We start from the raw sequence: 18,776 nt of genomic DNA on the forward strand, positions 1-18,776 counted from the left end.
ATGAGTTTTAAGTTTATATTTAAAACCAGCTACAGAATAATCCATTCTGATGTCCTCAGACAAGTTGTTCCAAAGATTTGGGGCCCTGACTGCAAATGCTCTAGCTCCTTTAGTCTTGAGTCTACACCTTGGAACAGATAATAAAGCTTTGCCTGCAGACCTAGAGCTGCTTTTGTCCTCAAGGGCGGTTACCAGCATGTAAATTGGGGCCAAACCATTGACAGCTTTAAAAGTTAGCAGTAGTATTTTAAAATCAATTCTAAGTTCCACAGGAAGCCAGTGGAGAGAGGCCAAGATGGGGTTAATATGGTTTTTTACTGTTTCTAGTCAACAATATGGCTGCTGCATTCTGCACGATTTGTAGACAAACTATGGATTTGCGATTTAGGCCAGAACAGTAGTCCAAGCGAGAAGAAACATAAGGACAAAAACTACAGAATGTTATAAATATTCCTTAACTGAAAGAAGCATGATTGGACAACTTTTTTGACATGGAAATTTAAACCTAAATCAGAGAATCAAGACTGCTGGTATCATTGGTGTTACAGGTAGATATAACTGTGTGTTGCCCACATAACAATGGAATGAGACATTGTGTTTTCTAATTACGTGGCTGAGAGGCAGCATATTGAAAACAAGATAGGGCCCAATATGGAGCCCTGGGGCACCCCTCACGAAAATAATGCTTAAACCTGCAATAAGTCATTTCAGAAACTAACGTGTGCTACGTGGAGATTTCCATGAGACGGAATCATATAAACAAATAGCCACACACACGGGCCAGCTGTGTTGTTTTCCCCTCTTTTCTAAAGCTTGTTGTCAAATTCGGGCCGAGTCGTAGCTCCTCCCGACCCATTCAGTAGCTTTTCCTTTTTTTAAAACTAGCTCGTCTCCTCCCTCACTGTTTGAAAGCGGCGCTCACCCCCTCCCATCCCAGAAAAAATACTGGTAATGGCGGAATCCATGAAGCGAGTGAATAAACTTGTTCAACTAGTAAACGTCCTACCTACCTCTTCACTTGCCATTGTGGGACATGTAGCCTTCAGCGGGAGAAAAATCTGGCAAAGCTTGACTGGTAACCGGTGACATTTCTCCATAGGCAGTGTCCGAAATTAACTTTTTGACTCACCGGCCAAGGTGGCTGGTAGATGAAAAAATCCACCGGCCAAGCATATTTTTTACCGGCCAAAATAATAAATTGCCTTTTTGTGTCACATATACATATATATATATATATATATACATATATATATGTATATATATATATATATATATATATATATATGTATACACACACATTCGCTTCAGTACATTTCATTGAGATAATAAGGTATTATGTTGAATACAAACTTAAAGAAGAGGCCAGAGCAAAATTTGAAGCAAAATTATTTTAATATATTGATCAACGGTTAATCAATTGAATACAACTCAAGAAGTCTTGATCTCAAAATTCTACTGAAGTATTTGCTATTAAATGTACTTAAGGATCAAACTTAAAAGTAAATTTGAAGGTTTTGTAAACCTATCGGATGCTTAATCATTTGAATCAACTTAAACCTCCTCATCAGACTCCTCACTCTCTACCCTCTTTGCACGGTCCATGAAGTCTGGCCTCCTGCTCCTGACAGAGTCCTGGTGCCACAGCATCACAGCTTTTGTGGGATCATACTCCCTGATCTCTGGAGAGGACAGCTGGACCATAAGGAGATCTGACAGTGTATCAGACCTTAGGTTGGACCGCCAATCGGTTTTCAAACACAAACATTACCCGCCATGTGGCGGATAGCCTTCCGAGATTTACTCGCCAAACGGAAAATCTACCCGCATTTGGTGCTTGGCGACTGTTAATTTCGGACCCTGTTCATAGGTACGTTTATTTTAGCCATTAGCCTTTATGCATGGTTTGTCCTTAAGGGCTTCCGTCGCCCAGTAGTTTTGCTGTGTGTGTTTACAAAATGTGTTGCGGTTTCTGTCACCCTCTAGTGGTCGGAAAATGGCTTAGTGTAGCTTTAACAGAATTTCCCAAGGCCACAAAGAATTTTCTAGAGAGAGATATGAGATGACCCATTAAAGAGCATCATTTCATTGGAATATAATTTATTAATACAAAATCAAAATTAAAAAGGGGACTGGCTATTGGAACACAGAAAATGCCTCCACTCCAATTGCTCCACTTCCCATTCGGGATGAAACATCTCTTTCCTCCCCTCACAAACACTATGGAGATACACAACAGGCAGCTATAATGGTGGGGATGTTTTCTATTGTGTTGTCAATTCCTTTCAAAAGACACCTCCACCTGCCTTTTAAACTGCCAAATGTGCACTCCACTACCATTTACGCCTTACTCAGTTGAGAGTTAAAGTATTGTTTGCGTCACTCAGCAGCGTTGCCATAAGGCTTGATGAGCCAGGGGAGGAGTGTGTAGGCAGCATCACCCAAAACTAGAATAGGGACTTGGACACCACTGATCTCTCTGTGCATGGGAGGGAACAGCTGGTTCTCTTGGTCTTTCCGAAAAGCTGTGAATTACGAAGGATGCGGGCATCATGCACCTTCCCTGGCCACCCAATGATAATGTTGGTGAAGCAATATCTGTGGTCCACCATTGCCAGCATAACAACAGGATAGTACCCGCAATGGCATGAAAGAAAATACAATAACCTACTCAAGCTAGCCTTTTGGTTGAATAGCTGCATTTACAGGCCCATTCCAATAAACTATTATGACCTTATGATTGTAATAATCAGATGCATCTCCTGGAGGACATAAATTAGGGATGTGTGTCCCATCCACGGCTCCTCCACAATTTGGGTATCCCCAGTTGGACTCTGTCGACAGAATGTCGTGCACAGTGGTGTATAATGCAGTGATTGCTTCTTGCTGTGCGGCATATAGATGATGCCGTCCCTGCTGCCTTTTGCGCCTGAAGCAGGCTACCGCACAACTGCCTTTGTACAGCTTGAAACGTAAGAGAAAGGAGCAGTAAAGCAAATTTGTCCATTTTGAGAGATCTGTAAAATATTGTTATTTACACAGACTAATGTTATGATTCCATATTGCTGTTGCTTGGATAGCCCATAATTGCACGCATACAGGCTACAATGATGGCCCATTCTCAATAACATTATGAGCCAATGCATGTGTAAACATCTGCATAACAGTGCCATGCTTTATTTATTTACATTGTCTTCCTGGTTATTAATTGTGCATGATGGGATACTTAAGTGATTGGAATCCTACTGCTAACATGGTTATAAAAATATAATTTGGACCCATAACATAACCGTTCTAGAGAACGTTTCATATAACCGTTTCAAAACTGATCATGTGAACAGGGTCTCGCACACAGAGAGTGGGGATGTGAGGCAAGCGTCTGTACAGACAGATGCCCTCCCAGTTTTCCACACCTCGTTAAGCTGACTGATCAGTTATCAGAATACCAGTGGAATATAGATGGAAGATTAACCCTGGTACACACCCCTGGCGAATAGGGCTGCTACACAAATAATTGGGGAATATTCACTGAAACTAATTAATCAAACACAAAAGCAAGCTGGCAAGAAAATTGATTCCAATTAGCACCAGTTTGTGCAGATTTCTCAAGGAAGAAGGTAAGAATGACAATAATAACATTAATTTGCAAGCACATCCCAGATTTCCTGATATTCTGTGTAATAATCTCTCCTACCAGCGGAAATTCTGCTACCCACTCATGATAACTAGCCAAAACAATACTGCTCGGGTTCCTAGTCAAGCAAGATATAATGACATATCACAAACTGACGTGAGCACAATGATATTGGAGCACAGGACATACAATGGTATTACAATACGGGTGATCTATTGTGCACAAATCCTCGACGTTATCCTTTGTCTTAAATACAGCAAAAACGCTCTGTGGTCAGTGCTAATGAAAATCAAGTACCAACAATTCAGAATACTCCTCAGTCCATCACTGACCAGAGACTTTCGGCCGCCATACTAATGACATGACTATCTAATTGCCCTTGCTTGCTCCCAGAAGAAAATGATCCCTGCCATTATTCAATTAGAAAGAACATGTGTCAAGAGCAGCTACGTGTACACCAGTTATAACCCTATATTGACTATAAATCAAGGATTATGTCACTTTGCTGCTAATTACAGACAGTCCCAAGTTCAGAGACCAACTGCAATGTGCGGCTATACATCAAAATAATTAATGGACAGACATTGCACCAACTCAAATGCTGGTTAATAAAGAATAAGATAAAACGAGGGTGAGGCTCAAAGGCTCAAATTGTCTGAATTTGACAAAGATCGCTAAGAATGGCCATTTAAATTATTCCAGGTCCCATCCCATGACACCTTCGCAGAGAAATGCATTGTCTAACATTAGAGTTGAGCAACACTCACTTTATAGCACCGTAATATTAACCAAGTTGCCTTGGCCTAAAGGCAACATAAATGTGTGCTTTCCTATGCCAAAAGTCAACATGCTGCCGTTGAGATATTCACTGAATCGAAAATGAAAACTGTTTTAAATTGAAAACTGCTTAGGTAGTCAGTCTCACCTAAACAGGCCAATGTGGGAGAGTAAAATTACTAAATTCTTAACAGCCTCACCTATCTTCAAAAAACCTGGCCTGTATCACTGCTTTTCAAAAGACAACATTCATACCTTTGATGGTTATTCCAACTCAAGCAAAAACAGCTTGCATTACTCTGCAGTGATTTACAATGTAAAAGAACACCTGGTGACAGTAAATTCCTTGTTAAATGCCAATGGTAAATTTCATGCCAATTCAGACACTGTTACAAAATGGACTGTTCACTGGCATCTTAAATACAGGCATTAGGCTACACCAGTGTTTCTAAAATGGAGATATGTGTAGCCCGAAAGGTAGGCCTACATGTGAGGACATGCGTGTACCCAAGATTTCTTATAGAAAGTGTAAATGGTATCAAGGTAGAGTGATGTATAATTTCTAATTATAGCGATATAAAAAAAATTGTAACAAGTCCAACAAGTTACAGACCGTCTTAACTATATACTATTACTGAAACATCTATCTTGTTTAACCTGTGAGCACAGGAGGTGGTGAATATGAAGTGAGTCTGCTTACTAGTTAAAACAGAGTATCCACTGGATGCCATTAATATTAAGCAATCATTCCAAATTCACATGGGTTTTCAGAATAACACTATTGATGGACAAATGCGGGAGGAAGAAGGAGAGCTATTCGGGTCATGAGGCAGTCAACTGGTCCCATGGTATACAATTTAGGTCCTCAAACCATAGCCCATTTATTAACCACTGGCTAGAAGCTGAGCATTAATCAATCAATGAATAAATAATCTACATCAAACATGGTTACTCTAGCAAAAAAAAAAAGTTAAGATGTGGATATGCATAATATTAGGAATGTCAGGCATGTGCCACCATTCAACTTAATATCAAGTCAGTCGAGGGGGAACTTAGGTGGAGATAAAAATTCTTAACTGGAGTACGCTAGCCCAAAAGGTTTAGAGACCCCAGGGCTACAATGTAAAACCAGAGTAGAAACAGAGATGGGTCCATATCAGAATAAAAAAATCAAAATGACTATCGACATCAATCCCTATCCCAGGAAGGTGGGGGTGGCGGGATGAGGTCTTAAAACATCAAACATTGTAAAGTGTGGTTTTCTGGAATGAGCAGCTTCAAACTATGCATGCACTTTCAGTGACTTGGCAGCAGAAAACATGCTGGCTCAGCTTGGGATAAGAGGAACTGAGAGGCAGATCTAACCAGACATGTTGTCACACCCACTTTTCTCTCTCTCCGTGCTCTCGCAGATTTGGAGATGGAGTCATTAACAGATGGTAGCCTTACAAAAAAAAAAGCATGAAATCAAACGACAGCCATTTGACTCCATCCAAAACATTTAATGAGAACTGAGGCCACCAGCCAAAGATTCTCCAGCCTTCTGTAAGTGCCTATGCTCTGATCCATCCCTCCTCCACAATAGATTCTCCATCAGATGTGGTTATGGCGAGGATTTGTGGGGGTTTGGAGGGAGGATCATTAGAGAAAAGGGGTGCCAGAGGACTATAATAAGAAAACAGGATCCCGAGCAAAACAAGATCCAAGAACCCCTAATACCACTATGACAAAAACAGGTTTTCAATCTCAATAGAATGATTAGACCCTCAGGCCATTCCCCTCCCTATTCGAGGCACGGCACTTGAATTCATGAGTATCAATTTCCACGTGTCTAGCATAGACAGCTTCTTAGGGTAAAGGCAGAAAAAGTGCCTGAATAACTGAATGCTGAGTACCACAGCCCCTGCACTCGACAGGCACTACATTCTGAAAATCACTGAAAACACTGCGTTGAGATGCACCGATGACGGTTTCACTGCCAAAACAGATTCCAGGTGCTAAACTTGCAGCATCCACCGTTACCAGGTACCAATCTGACCTATTACTTGAGCCCTATTTGAATAGGATTACTATCTGTAATTTTAATCCAGTGTGAATCTGCCATGTCCATAATTTTAAATCCAAACAGTAAAAAACACAGTCTGGAGCAAACACACTGGTTAGGGGGTTATTTATTAATTATATGAGATCCCCACATTATACTAGTCCAGTGCGAATAGGGCTTAAGATCTTTTATAGAAATCCAGTTTGACTTGACATCTCCATAATGTAATAATGGGTTATGTTTGTGGCAGCCAACAGACTGTCATAATACATAGGTCCCTAGCTCAAATATCCTAATGGATGCTGTGGCACTGGAGACTTCTGACCTCTGTGCAAATGCACCAACCAAGAGCATTGCATCACTGGGACGCGTACAAAGGAGAAATAAAATAAATTCTCTTGGTGTTTAAAAATTTCACAACTTGATGTGACTTATCCCTTGTATGCCTGCATTTGATAAATAGGTAGAGACAGCGTAATCTAAAATCTAGTGTCATACAATAGAGCATCTGTTTCGGTCAGGAAAATGCTTGTTGCTAATGTTAAAATAATGCTTGTTTGACTGACCAACATAGCATACCAGCATATTGGCAGAAGTGTAGATTTTAACATATTCCATCCAGACTACTGGTTTTAATTTGAGGCAAGTTACAAAGATCCTTTATCCCATGTAAATGGGCGGTAAATGGAATTACAACCACAGTGCGTAATAATCCAGTTCAAATAGGGCTTCAGACTGCGACCATTTGGGGTCATTAGATAAAATCCATTTTTCCATTTTCTCTACTAGAGAGATCTACTTTCAATTAAAACTGTAAAAGGTGGATAATGAAGTTGCTTTGCTTTGATTTCTGACATGGCACCAACAACGGTAAAGCCCTTGAACTATTCCTTGTAGCTGTAACAAAGGAAATGAAAGAGTTCCCGTCACTCATGTCTTTCCAGCGCTATAGCAAGTAAGGAGAAGGGGGAGGAAGGAAAAAAATCAGTTAAATAATTATAGCTTGTCTTACAATTTCACTGTGCAGTTGTGTTTCTTTCACATGCAAAAAAAGAAAGAAAAAAAACAAAAAGAAAAAAAAACATGGCCAGCATTCAGATTGGAAACACCTGGCAAGGGGCTTGTGAGACAACACTTGCAAAGCGCTCAACCAATTCATTTGCATAATAAAGAAAGCGTAATGGCAGCGTTTACTAATTAAGCCTCGAACTGCGATTTGCTTACAGGAAGGAGAAAAAAAAATGAGAGGGAGAGAACGTGACAAATACGTTTATTTACATTTTTCCCCAAGGACATAGCGATTCCTGCACACTCTCTCAGAGAAGGGGGAAAAAAAGTCCTAATGAGGTCCCTTGGGGTGTGAGGAGAGCCTCCTGTGTTTGGTGGTGAATGTGACAGAACTCCTGTGGACACAGTTCCATCCTCATTAGACGACAGGCAGCATCCACTCTGGGTTCTGCATGTGTCACTGAGCGGTAACGCCGCTGCTCTACACTGCGACACTCATGCTGAGACAGAGGACAGGTGTCTGGGGGTGGGAACTGGGGGAGGTGAGGGGTGCCGTGGGAGCACATAATACATTCTGACAGCCAAATGTTGGTTGCATTTGATTTCCCTCCGCTTGAGCCCGAGCATATTCGGTGTAAATGCTGCCCACTGGTTGGGCTTGAACATGTCGACAAATATTACGCAACAATGACAATCAGCCCGTGAAAAGTAAAGTCATGTGTAAGTATTTAAATGGTGACATGCGCGCTTGAAGAACATAGGTCTGAGGTCAACTCCGCTCCTCAAATAATGACCTCTGGTATACTATGTATTGATCCAAAGATCAGTCTCTTGTTTGGGCTTTTTATAGGACACGTGTTTCTTAGCAACTGTTACGTCTGCCCCCCCAACCCCCCCCCCCCCCCCTTCCCAAGCCCTAAAATGAACATGTGACTCTACACAGCGTCCCTAGACTTCATAGAACAGAGTCTGCATATTAGTACAGGTCACTGCTCACACTTATCGCAGTGCACATCCCAAATTGGCATCCTCCAATATAGGGACTTCTGAAGTACCAGGCTTTCATTCCACAGTGGCTTCCAGCAATATTTTCCATGCAACGTTCCTGAAGGACACTGACCTTTCTATGAACAGGTATGGAGCAGAGTATCTACTCAAGAAAAAGGGCAACAGCACTGGTAGAGTGCCATTAAGGACTTTAAGGACTGGTGCTTTCTCTCCCTCCACAGATCTACTAATCTGTACAAGAGAAATTGCTCGGGGAAAAGAAACTAATTAGAAACACATGGGAGAGATCCGCAGCAATTAGGGGGAGGCTCATCAGCCGTGAACCTCTACCTGCAACAATGGCTCCACAGTGCATGGCGCACACGACAGGCTGAGTCTTCAGCACAACTGCTACCCCATGCCCCCCCTCTCTCTGCACCGTGAAATATATGCAGGAGTAGGGCCGAACACTTCTGTGGGGGGCCCCGGAGAGCAGATAGTGGGGTCTTGCCAGCACATATTCAAATTAGGTCAAGCCTTGTCCTAGTGGTCGACCTCTACCTTGAATTGACAGAACCTGGTAGACCCCCTGCCTGCTTGGCAGACTGCAGCGAGGAGGGGAAGGGGAGGCTTAGCAAAGGGAAACGGGATTTCATTCAAGCTGTGGCGAAGGACGGACAGCAAAACAAATGCAGGTTATTCCTTAATACTGTTTAAATGTAACTGTCTGTGTGACCCTTTTCTAATGACGGCTTGTGATACAGAGAGCATTCATGCATGCCCTGGAAGAGTGATGGGGGTGAGTATCTAATAGTTTTACAGCCCACAGTTGGGTCAGTGCAGAGGTGGACGGATGGAAGAGCTGTGCATCTCAAAGGGGAAGCCATATTTCTTTTTAGATTTCTTAGCGAGGAACTGTGATGGATGCAATTTTTAAAAAAAGGTGGAGATTTAGGGTAATAAGACTGTGGCCCTGCTTTAACATCCAAAAAGAGAAACAAGGAGGGAAAGGTTTTTATAGTGTAGGAGAAACAGAAATAGAGAGCTTTGCGCGCTGAAAAGTTCAGCGGAAAGTGAATGGGAAAAGCAAGGCTGCTCTGAAAGTAACAATTTAATCTAAAACATTGCATTCCCTGCTAGTTAGAAGACGAGGAAATAATGCAGGCACATCAGATGACAGAGGCAATGTAATAAATGCAGAGGTAGGCACTGGTTCCATTTCTCATTCCTCAGGGGAATGTAGGCCTACAGCCCCTCTGCAATGCAGCAACTCCGCCAGGATCAAAAACTTCCACAAGTGAACATGCCAACTGACCGAGAAAAAAAAACACACATTGCCTGAAGCTTTAGCATTTACTAAACCAGCAATCCTATACCACTAACTAATTTATAAGGCAAACACTATGCCATGGTTGTGATAAATTTGCATGAGCCCCAGTGAGGAAATATGATTCAGGTCGCACACTCCAATGACACTGCCACTGAGTCCTAATCCCTGTCCTAACAGTAACAGTGTTTTATTACTGGACGGATGGAGAGTGATCTTCCTTCATAGGGGGTCCTGGCATCTCCGCTTCCTCACCACAGCAGGAATTCTCATTTACCTGCTGCCCCCTTATGATTCTCACAGAGCAACAAGAACACAAAGGACAGATCCCAATCACACAAGTCTTGACCGGCGGGAGACACTTCTGTATCTCAGGGACATTTTCCCATTCATCACCAGGCAGCTTCTGTCCGCACTGCTGTGCAAAACTGGCTTAAACATTTCTGAAAACAAGGAACAAATTGTCTGGAACGAGAAATATAGCAGCCAATTCCATAGCTTGTATACATGCATTGCATGTAATAACACTCATACAAGCAACATAAAGGCAGAACCTACAACTGGATAACCTACAGAGCATGTAGCGAAAATAGTATGTGTACCTAAATAAACATTTTTACTGTCCCATTGCAGTAAATGACCATAATATAGGCTATCTGCGGGGGTTGATAGGGCTGTTGATCAATACTAAAGACTCAACGATTACTTAGCCAGGTGTTGAGATTTTTAGCTTTCAAAACTCACTTTCTGGCCCATACTGTTGTTTACTTAGGCCTATATTACAGGCCACCGTAAGCTGTGCAAGAGACCATGTTATAGGGGTCAATAATTAAAGCCATACATTACTTAATGCCCCTTTAAATTATAAACAAAATCACTCTCATCATAAAAGCCTAGTACAGCAGTCCTTCAAGAGAAAGCTAAACAAGACGAGAAACACTGCAAAAAAAATGCTGACTGCCTAGGCTTGCTGTTCCAAAAGATGCTACAGCCTAAACTCAGGTGAAGTATGTGTGTGTGCATTTGGAGTAAGTGGGCCCTGGTGAACAGGCGGGAGATGCTGTTGCTGTGTTTGCAAACGTGATCGAGCTGCATTGCTCTGGTGAACGCCTCCTGGGGACAGCAGAGAGACGGACATTAGTTCACCTTACACTACAGCTAATGCATCACCTCAGCACCATTAATATTCCCTTAAGAGATACAGACCAGGGAGAAGAGACACTATTGGCAAACTATACTGAAGCCCAGATTAGTCCTAATGCAATTAGACAGCCTGCAAACCCTGGGCAGGAAAACATTACAGGAAGGTATCTGGAGAGAGCAACACCTCAGTTCAATGTGGCTTATTGCACCCCCTGGTCTTTTCCCCACCAGGCGGACAATCATGTTTCCTCTCGGGGATTGAACATAGCACCTGAACCGCAGGCCGCTGTGTTCAGACCACCTTCAAAAGAGGGAAAAGACTGAGCTTGTTTGGACACCTTGAACACCTTAACGTGCTTTGCAAATTGTCTTAATGCCCTTGAGTGTACGTGTTGACCTGATAGATTAGTGACTACCACCTGACCCTGGGGGGCAGGAGAATGGACTGCCAGCTTCTTAACCATCTCCTACTGTTACTGAAAACCTCACATATAGCCCATCATCAATCACTGAAATCAGTTAGGTGTATTTCACCACTGAGATGCAGTCGCGCAGGGGACTGCTGTCACTGATTGAGAGAAACCCAGCTGATCAACTATCTATTGCTTTCAGAGCATGTACTTCTGGCACTAATACGGGGCCAATGACACCAATACACAGCACATGTTTTCACTCTGATATGGGCAATACAAAAGACAACATTGCAAATAGCTCCATCACTAAGGTTCACCACCGGAACACTGCACATCATTTGTTACTACACCCTATCACAAATGCAGCTATTTTTATGTAAATGTCACAACACGGTCCTGTTTTGTTGTCATGTTTGAGTCGGAGCCAAAGTCAAAAATGCAGAAAATCACCTCTGGCAATTGGTTGTGTAAAAGACCTAGCAACATTTCCAAGTTCCATATCAATATATCGAGGGCTTGGAGCCAAAGTGCGATTTTGGCCGAATATGAGTATTATATATCAATTGAAAGGTGTCAGTGAGATCTTTTCAGTGCCAAAAGGACACAACTGAAATCATGACCCATAAGTTTTAATTAAACAAAAACTGAAAACCGTCAAAAGGGCGTAACTGCACTTACGCCCTTTTGACACCAAGCAAAACCCCACTTTTGACACTGAACAAGCATTGTGGGTAGAGGATTCTAACAGCACTTAGGTCAACTCAAAATGCATGCTGACGTAAGTAATACTAGCATGGCAGCATAATCACATCATTTTTCGTATCCTATTCATATCCTGATTAATATTCTAGGTCAATATTAGATGAATGTAAATATGTTAATATTCCCATGAAATACTTAGGCCTATAGATTCAAAGTGTTATTTTATAATGTTAGGAGTGTGAACTGGTCAAGATGAGCTCTGATAGTAAGACTGCTGGTAGCTGAAGTTATCCCTCAGTGTTATGAGGAGTTTTAAAGGTCTTTGAATGGCCACATCAAGTGATGTGTCCTGGGACACATACAAAAATGTATTATACTAGCAAAAAAAATTTGTAGTTTATAATCAAAAGTAGTTTCTTATGTCTATAGAGGTTTATTAAAAAGGTTTATTAAAAGTTTTTTACAGAAAAAATGTATCAATCAATTTGATATGTTCCATGTTGCTGAGCATTACTTCAAGATAAAGATATTCATTCTGATCTTGTTTTATATTTCAGTATTGATTGAAGTGTAATTGCTAGATTTGTATTAAAATGAATGTGTTTTACAATTGTTTACTTACATACGCCCATATTCTGCATGGCTGTATTGGGACAATGTTTGTGCCAAAAAGGCGTATTTCACTCTTTTGCCATATTTAAAAAAGTTAACAAATATAATTCAACTTAACCTGTAGCAGTATTGTTTTTATAGTAATGCTCAATCTGATAACACAAAAAGTTAAAATATTGTGCTTAGTATGTGGTAATGGCAGCTGATCCAAGTTTGATCAAAATTTGTTTTGGCTCTCCTGTAAAATCTACTATAACGCACTTACGCCCCTTGGACACTCTCAATCCATTTTTACACGTTCATTTTCCAGCATCTCTCTGAGCCTTGCCAAGAACAGGCTGTTTCTGTCAATGTGTCTTTAAGGCTCATTAATATTAACGACCCCTCTGTTCTGATTGGCTAACCGTTTCAAGAGTGAAACGTGAGACACCACAGACACGGCAGCTACAGACAGCGACAGGAAGGAAAAACTCTCCGGTAATAAACAATGACAACCGCTTTAAAAAAACACTGTGTTAGTCTATTATTTCTTACAAAAATGATAATGAGCGAACCTTTGTGACGCCACAAAGTTACGGAAGTCCAAACGGCTCGTTTAGAGGCTCGCTTTTCTAATATGGATTGTGTGGATTTAGTTGGCGACCATGCGTTTTGATACTTTCACAATGTTTAATATGGTTGTATTCAAACAGATTTATTATCATACAGTGCCAGTTGAGGACAGTTCCCGTCACAGGCTGTTATTTGGGGCCATTTTGAATGTATGTTGAATGAAATGTTTCCATTTTCAACTGAACCACGTTTTTCTGTTAGGTAAGGCAGACTGATTACCATTACTGGAAAAGTGAATCCAGCAATGCCATGTAGCCTATATGATATGTTTAAAAAGGGCTGCTGTGCGAGTCTTCAAAAAGAAATGACAGCCCCTGTGAACCATAGGAAGGTCACAGAATCCAGCAGCAAACGCAGGCTAGTTTGAACGTAAAGTCTCGCTAAGTCCAAGTTTATGAATTACTGAAATTTTAACAGTTGCACCAACTGAAATAGTTCCAATGTAGACTTAAGTTACAACTTAAAACTTACACCTACCTCCTACTAGGTGTAAAGTCTTCCATAAAACAGCCGTTGGCATGGCACATCAATTTGACAAAGAAAACTTGCTGGAGGACCCCAGCAAAATGTGGAATAGTTTAATTTTACTATTATTTCATCCACTAGAAGTTCTCCCAGAGAGAGTGTATAAATTATAGACGTTGGAAGTAGGGGGAGGGGGGTGCGGCCGCACTCCTATAGGCAGCTCCTATTTAGCCTATTGCCTCTAGTCTTATTTTTATTTCATATGCGTAATTATGCATCATGCAGAATAAATAGAAATTTATATAGCGATTTCAGAGTCTATATGTCTGAAATGCAAATTTTAATGATCCAAACATTTCACTCTCCCAGATGATGTACATCCCTGATGTTAATATTGCCCACATTTTAAATTCACTTCACTTGCTAAGGAGAGATGCTCCAGACATTCAGGAAGTTGGAGAGCGACAACACTGACAAAGGGAAAAAGGGTTTGGGAACCACTGGCTTAGGCTATGCAACTGGGACAAGCTAAATAATACCTAAATTTGTTTGTTGACTGAACATGAATTTAGATCACTGAACTGATGGCAAACTACAATTTTTGCTAGCTATAAATAAAACAAATGGGCCTAACCCTTTGCCACCCTGTGATTGGGGTATTGCATAGGCTAGCCTTTACTCTGAAATTAACGATTAAACCACTTGATGTCAATATTGCTGTTTGTATTAGTTACATCTAGTTGTATATACAGATTTATGTCAGTGGTTGTAGAGGGTAAGGGAGACCAATTACAAATTAATCTAGGGCTGAAACGATTCCTCGAGAAACTCGAGTAACTCGATTACTAAAAATCATCGATGCAAATTCTTTGCATCGAAGCTTCGTTTAATCCATATACGGTAACTATATACACACTCAGTGTTTCGCACGGATGATTATTACTGTTGCACAACTCGCTGGAGAAAGAGAGAGAAAATAGCGAGTGGCGAAGAGAAGAGACAGGCCAGAGAAAACGACAGAAAGTGTCCAAAGTTTCGGATCCAGTGTTGCCAACTTGGCGACTTTGTCGCTAGACTTAGCGACTTTTCAGACCCCCCTGGCGACTTTATTTCTCAAAAGCGACTAGCGACAAATCTGCCGACTTTTTCTGACCATGGGAAGCAATGTTAATGTGTTGAATCCCAAAGCATTTGGCAATAAATTGGTTCGGCTGATGCCGGTTTTCTCTACTTGCTTGTCTAATCCAGAGGGGTCTGACGGTCACAGCGCTTCCCACACACAGCGTAGCTCCTTCCCTCCGGTGAGAGCAGGGACTGTAGGATAGGGTCCACTTGTAATTGCTACCGGCGTACGCCGAAACTGGCCCGTGTGGGCGGAGTCAGCACTTAATATTAAAACGGGATGAGATGAAGGCTAGTAAAGAATGCACGTTAATTATGGCTATATGTAATGGCTAGTTAAGAACGTAAATCAATATGGTGGCTAGTTATGATGTCCCTAAGTTAGCTAAGTTTTGCTCAAGAAAATAACCACAGAAAATAAAATGCTGCAGTCAATTTGTGAAAGCCTGAGCTTCATTCATGTTATTATTATGATAGTCACACACACACACACACACACACACACACACACACACACACACACGCACACACACCTACTCCCCTCACAGTGATGCATAAAATACCCCAGAAAGCAAAATATCAGGTGGTGTAAGTAGCAATTGGAGCCTAAAATGCACCAGTCCAATACAGCAGGTATATTCAGTTTAGTTTGATTGCAGTGAGTAGGGTCAGCAGGTGTAGGGCAACCCTTCAACATAGTAAATAAATGTACATTAGCCAGTCTTATGAACTTGTATGATATTTAGGCCTAGTAATAAATATCAATAATAATTATTTCACCTCGTTTTCAGTAAATCACAGTGACGTATGGACAGCTTCGTGCGGACAGCTTTTCTCTTTTGTATATTTACTATTGCTCTTTAATAAAGCAAAAGTATTTCTTATCCGATTACTCGATTAATCGATGGAATAATCGGTAGAATACTCGATTACTAAAATAATCGATAGCTGCAGCCCTAAATTAATCCTAATACTTTGTAGCCTATGCCTAGACTACATAACGTAGGCCTAACTATTTGTTACCGTTTCGAAATCAGTAAGGTTTATCCTCTTAATCTCGCTATCGCATGTTATGACATTAATTTAGTAACTGTTGATTTGGGCACGAGATATTGATTTTATCTCGTGCATTATTGTCACAGCAGGTGAAAACGTCACTGTCTGCGGGTTAGTGGTCCTACGCTCTACTAGTTAAGATGTACCTTAAGTCTCCATGGTGCAACTAAACAAAGACTAGCTTCAATGTAACCGTTAGTGTTGACTTTACACCCTAACTTACGATAGAGTGTGCGTTCAGCTGGTGCAACAGGCTGCAGGTCTGTATATTATTACTATTATAGCATTTTTTGTCTTAATAAATTTATGTCTAAAAAATTCAAATACACTTGACATAAATGTTATATTCATCAACTGGCAGTGAATTTCAGGGGCAATAAGAGTGAACATAATAGTCTGGCAATTACTTCTCATTTTTAAATAATCAGTGGGTTACAGTGGCTTAATGGTAAGTGGCTACAAATAGGTGTAATAGTGTTGATCAGATAGGATTTGTAATGTCTCTTGATTCTGCCATTGACCATCATACAAAACATCCAAACAGTGTTATGAAGCCAATAAAAGGCAAAGACTGGGGAACTGACATTGGTCCACCAGCTTATTGAATTAAAGTTTAAAACAGCTGATGAAAATCGATGTCTAGTTAGCCATCTTGTGTACTGCTACTGGAAGTTGTGCGGCTAATGTTGCAAAAAGATTTGTACAGCTCAAAACATGGAGCACTGCCGAACATAGTTTGGTTCCAGAGAATAGTCTGAACCCTGCTGGGAGCTGGAGCAGGCCTCACATGCTCCCACGGACTGTTAGCATTGCGAGCTAGCAAACCATAGGTCTAAAAACGTTGGCTAACAAGCGGTAGGAGGCCAGATAAACCCCAGAACATGCAATTATTCCACATATGAACAAAGCTTCAAATGAACGGCGATTGACAAATTAAGTCTACAACGAATTCTTTGTGCATATTTTCATCACACGTGTCAGTTTGACAGCTGCTTTGTTTTCATTTGACTGGGCACTGGCTAGCTAGCTAACCACTATGGGCTAATACAAGGCCTTGAACACTCAGAAATGACAACGTTACCAAAATCGTCCAACTAATGTGTCATTGAAGTTAACCATTCCCTCCCTTGTCTGGTAAGAGAAGCAATATTTACTGGACACGGCCATTATGTGTATTTATGAAAAAGGGAAAAATTAACTGCACTGGGAACTCTTAAGGCTCCACATGAAGTTAGCCAGCAGGCTCGTTAGCTAACGGTGTCCAAGTTATCAACACTACATCTGCGGCAATATTTCAGATAATGGTTTTGCCAGACCGGGCACGTTCGTGCACATGTATTGCACGAGGTTACTGAATGGCGTAACATCATCACTCCAGAAGATCAATATTGTTAATCTTATGGGAATTTCAATGCTAACCAGCTAGCTACACAACTTTGGCAGCGACAATGCAGTTAGCTTAGCTGCTAACATTAGCGAGCTAGTTGGCTAACTTAGCCACAAGCGCAGATAATGCTCACGATTACAGAATATTCCCTTGAAAGTGTCATATGTTCTCTTCATAAAACTGTCAGATTTTCCTTACCTTTAATATGTGTCTGTGCTATATGTTAATGACGTGCAGCTTTATATTTATTTTTTTCCTGTCCAGGCTGAATCGGCAGCATTAGAGCATAGCGAAAGAGCGTCTGCTGCAGCTGACTGATGGAGGGCGGAGGGGAAGAGACAAACATGTGGAATGACATCTTGCTTGTCCAATCACCCAACATACTACACAGTCAGATTCGCTTCAGAACAAAATCTGAAGCTTATAGCGACGCAAAAACTTTCGGAGCCACAAACCTTTTGCCTGAGGACAACCTGCAAATAAATGACGGTACAATAATCTTAATTCCAAACAAACGTGTGTGTGTGACTATATGTGTGTAAGAGGTGGGTCCATATCGGCCTGTGTGTTTATTGTTTATTCCTTTTAAAATGTCTTTGTAGTGTGTGTAAGTGTTATTGCTCAGACATTTGGACCAATTCAGTAATGCTCTCTCCCTACTGCAGAAGTCACACGGTGCTTGGTGGTCTACTATTTATTTAGAGTTGATTTGTTGCTTAGGCTATTAAAGTCAAAGTAAAGTCAAAAACGACATTTGCACTTTGTTAGCTAATTTTCATATCTTAGCATACACCTATTTAACAATAAACACCAAACAATACAAAATGTTTATTTGTTCATATTTTATATCAAAATCCCATTAGCCTACTTTTACTTCCTGGAAAACTGTATTTTTAGTGGTAACTTCATGGTGTACAACTTTTCAAAGTGGCAACATGGTATGGTGGTGAAAACCCTGTTTGCATTTCCTACAACACTATGGTTGGTCCCGGTGGCTGAATTTATTCATTTTGAAGAATTAAGCAAAACACCACCAAAATGTCATTTCCTTGTGACTTTAAAGGTGGTACCATACAACATTACTTTGATCAGGCCTCAAAATCCACACATTCAAAAGCAGAGGCCATCTCACTTTTGCAATCCATGGAAAAGGAGCAATCTGCTGACATGTTTCCTTCAATCCTTTCAGACAGCAGATGTTACAAACATAGTTTTCTTTCAGCTAAAGTATTTGACATCTCACAACATGTATGTTCCAACCTACACAGTACCCACACTAAGAACTGTATATCAGGTGACATCTATGTGGTAAAACCTCACAAATGAATGTGAAAAAGTCCCGCAGGTGACCTCACAACATAGGTGAACTGGCCATCTAGAGTACTAGGAGTCTTCCATGTGGGCCGACGATGAGCCAGGCAAGACCCATACAACAAGATAAACAAGCATGTAATGCATAATTCATTGAAGCTGCAACCTAATTGGCTCTA

General features: G+C 41.0%; 1 protein-coding gene across 1 annotated transcript in view; it reads right to left on the reverse strand.

Annotated features, from left to right (window-relative positions):
• LOC139921995 (R3H domain-containing protein 1-like) overlaps positions 1 to 17,596 on the reverse strand; it is a 61,812-nt gene extending 44,216 nt beyond the window's left edge. The window contains exon 1 of the mRNA XM_071912419.2: positions 17,485 to 17,596. The gene's annotated coding sequence lies outside the window, so the exon portion shown is untranslated. The remainder of the gene's footprint in view (positions 1 to 17,484) is intronic.
• Positions 17,597 to 18,776: the final 1,180 nt, after the last annotated feature.

The sequence above is a fragment of the Centroberyx gerrardi genome, chromosome 10 (genome assembly GCF_048128805.1).
Source record: "Centroberyx gerrardi isolate f3 chromosome 10, fCenGer3.hap1.cur.20231027, whole genome shotgun sequence".
Classification (NCBI taxonomy): Eukaryota; Metazoa; Chordata; class Actinopteri; order Beryciformes; family Berycidae; genus Centroberyx; species Centroberyx gerrardi.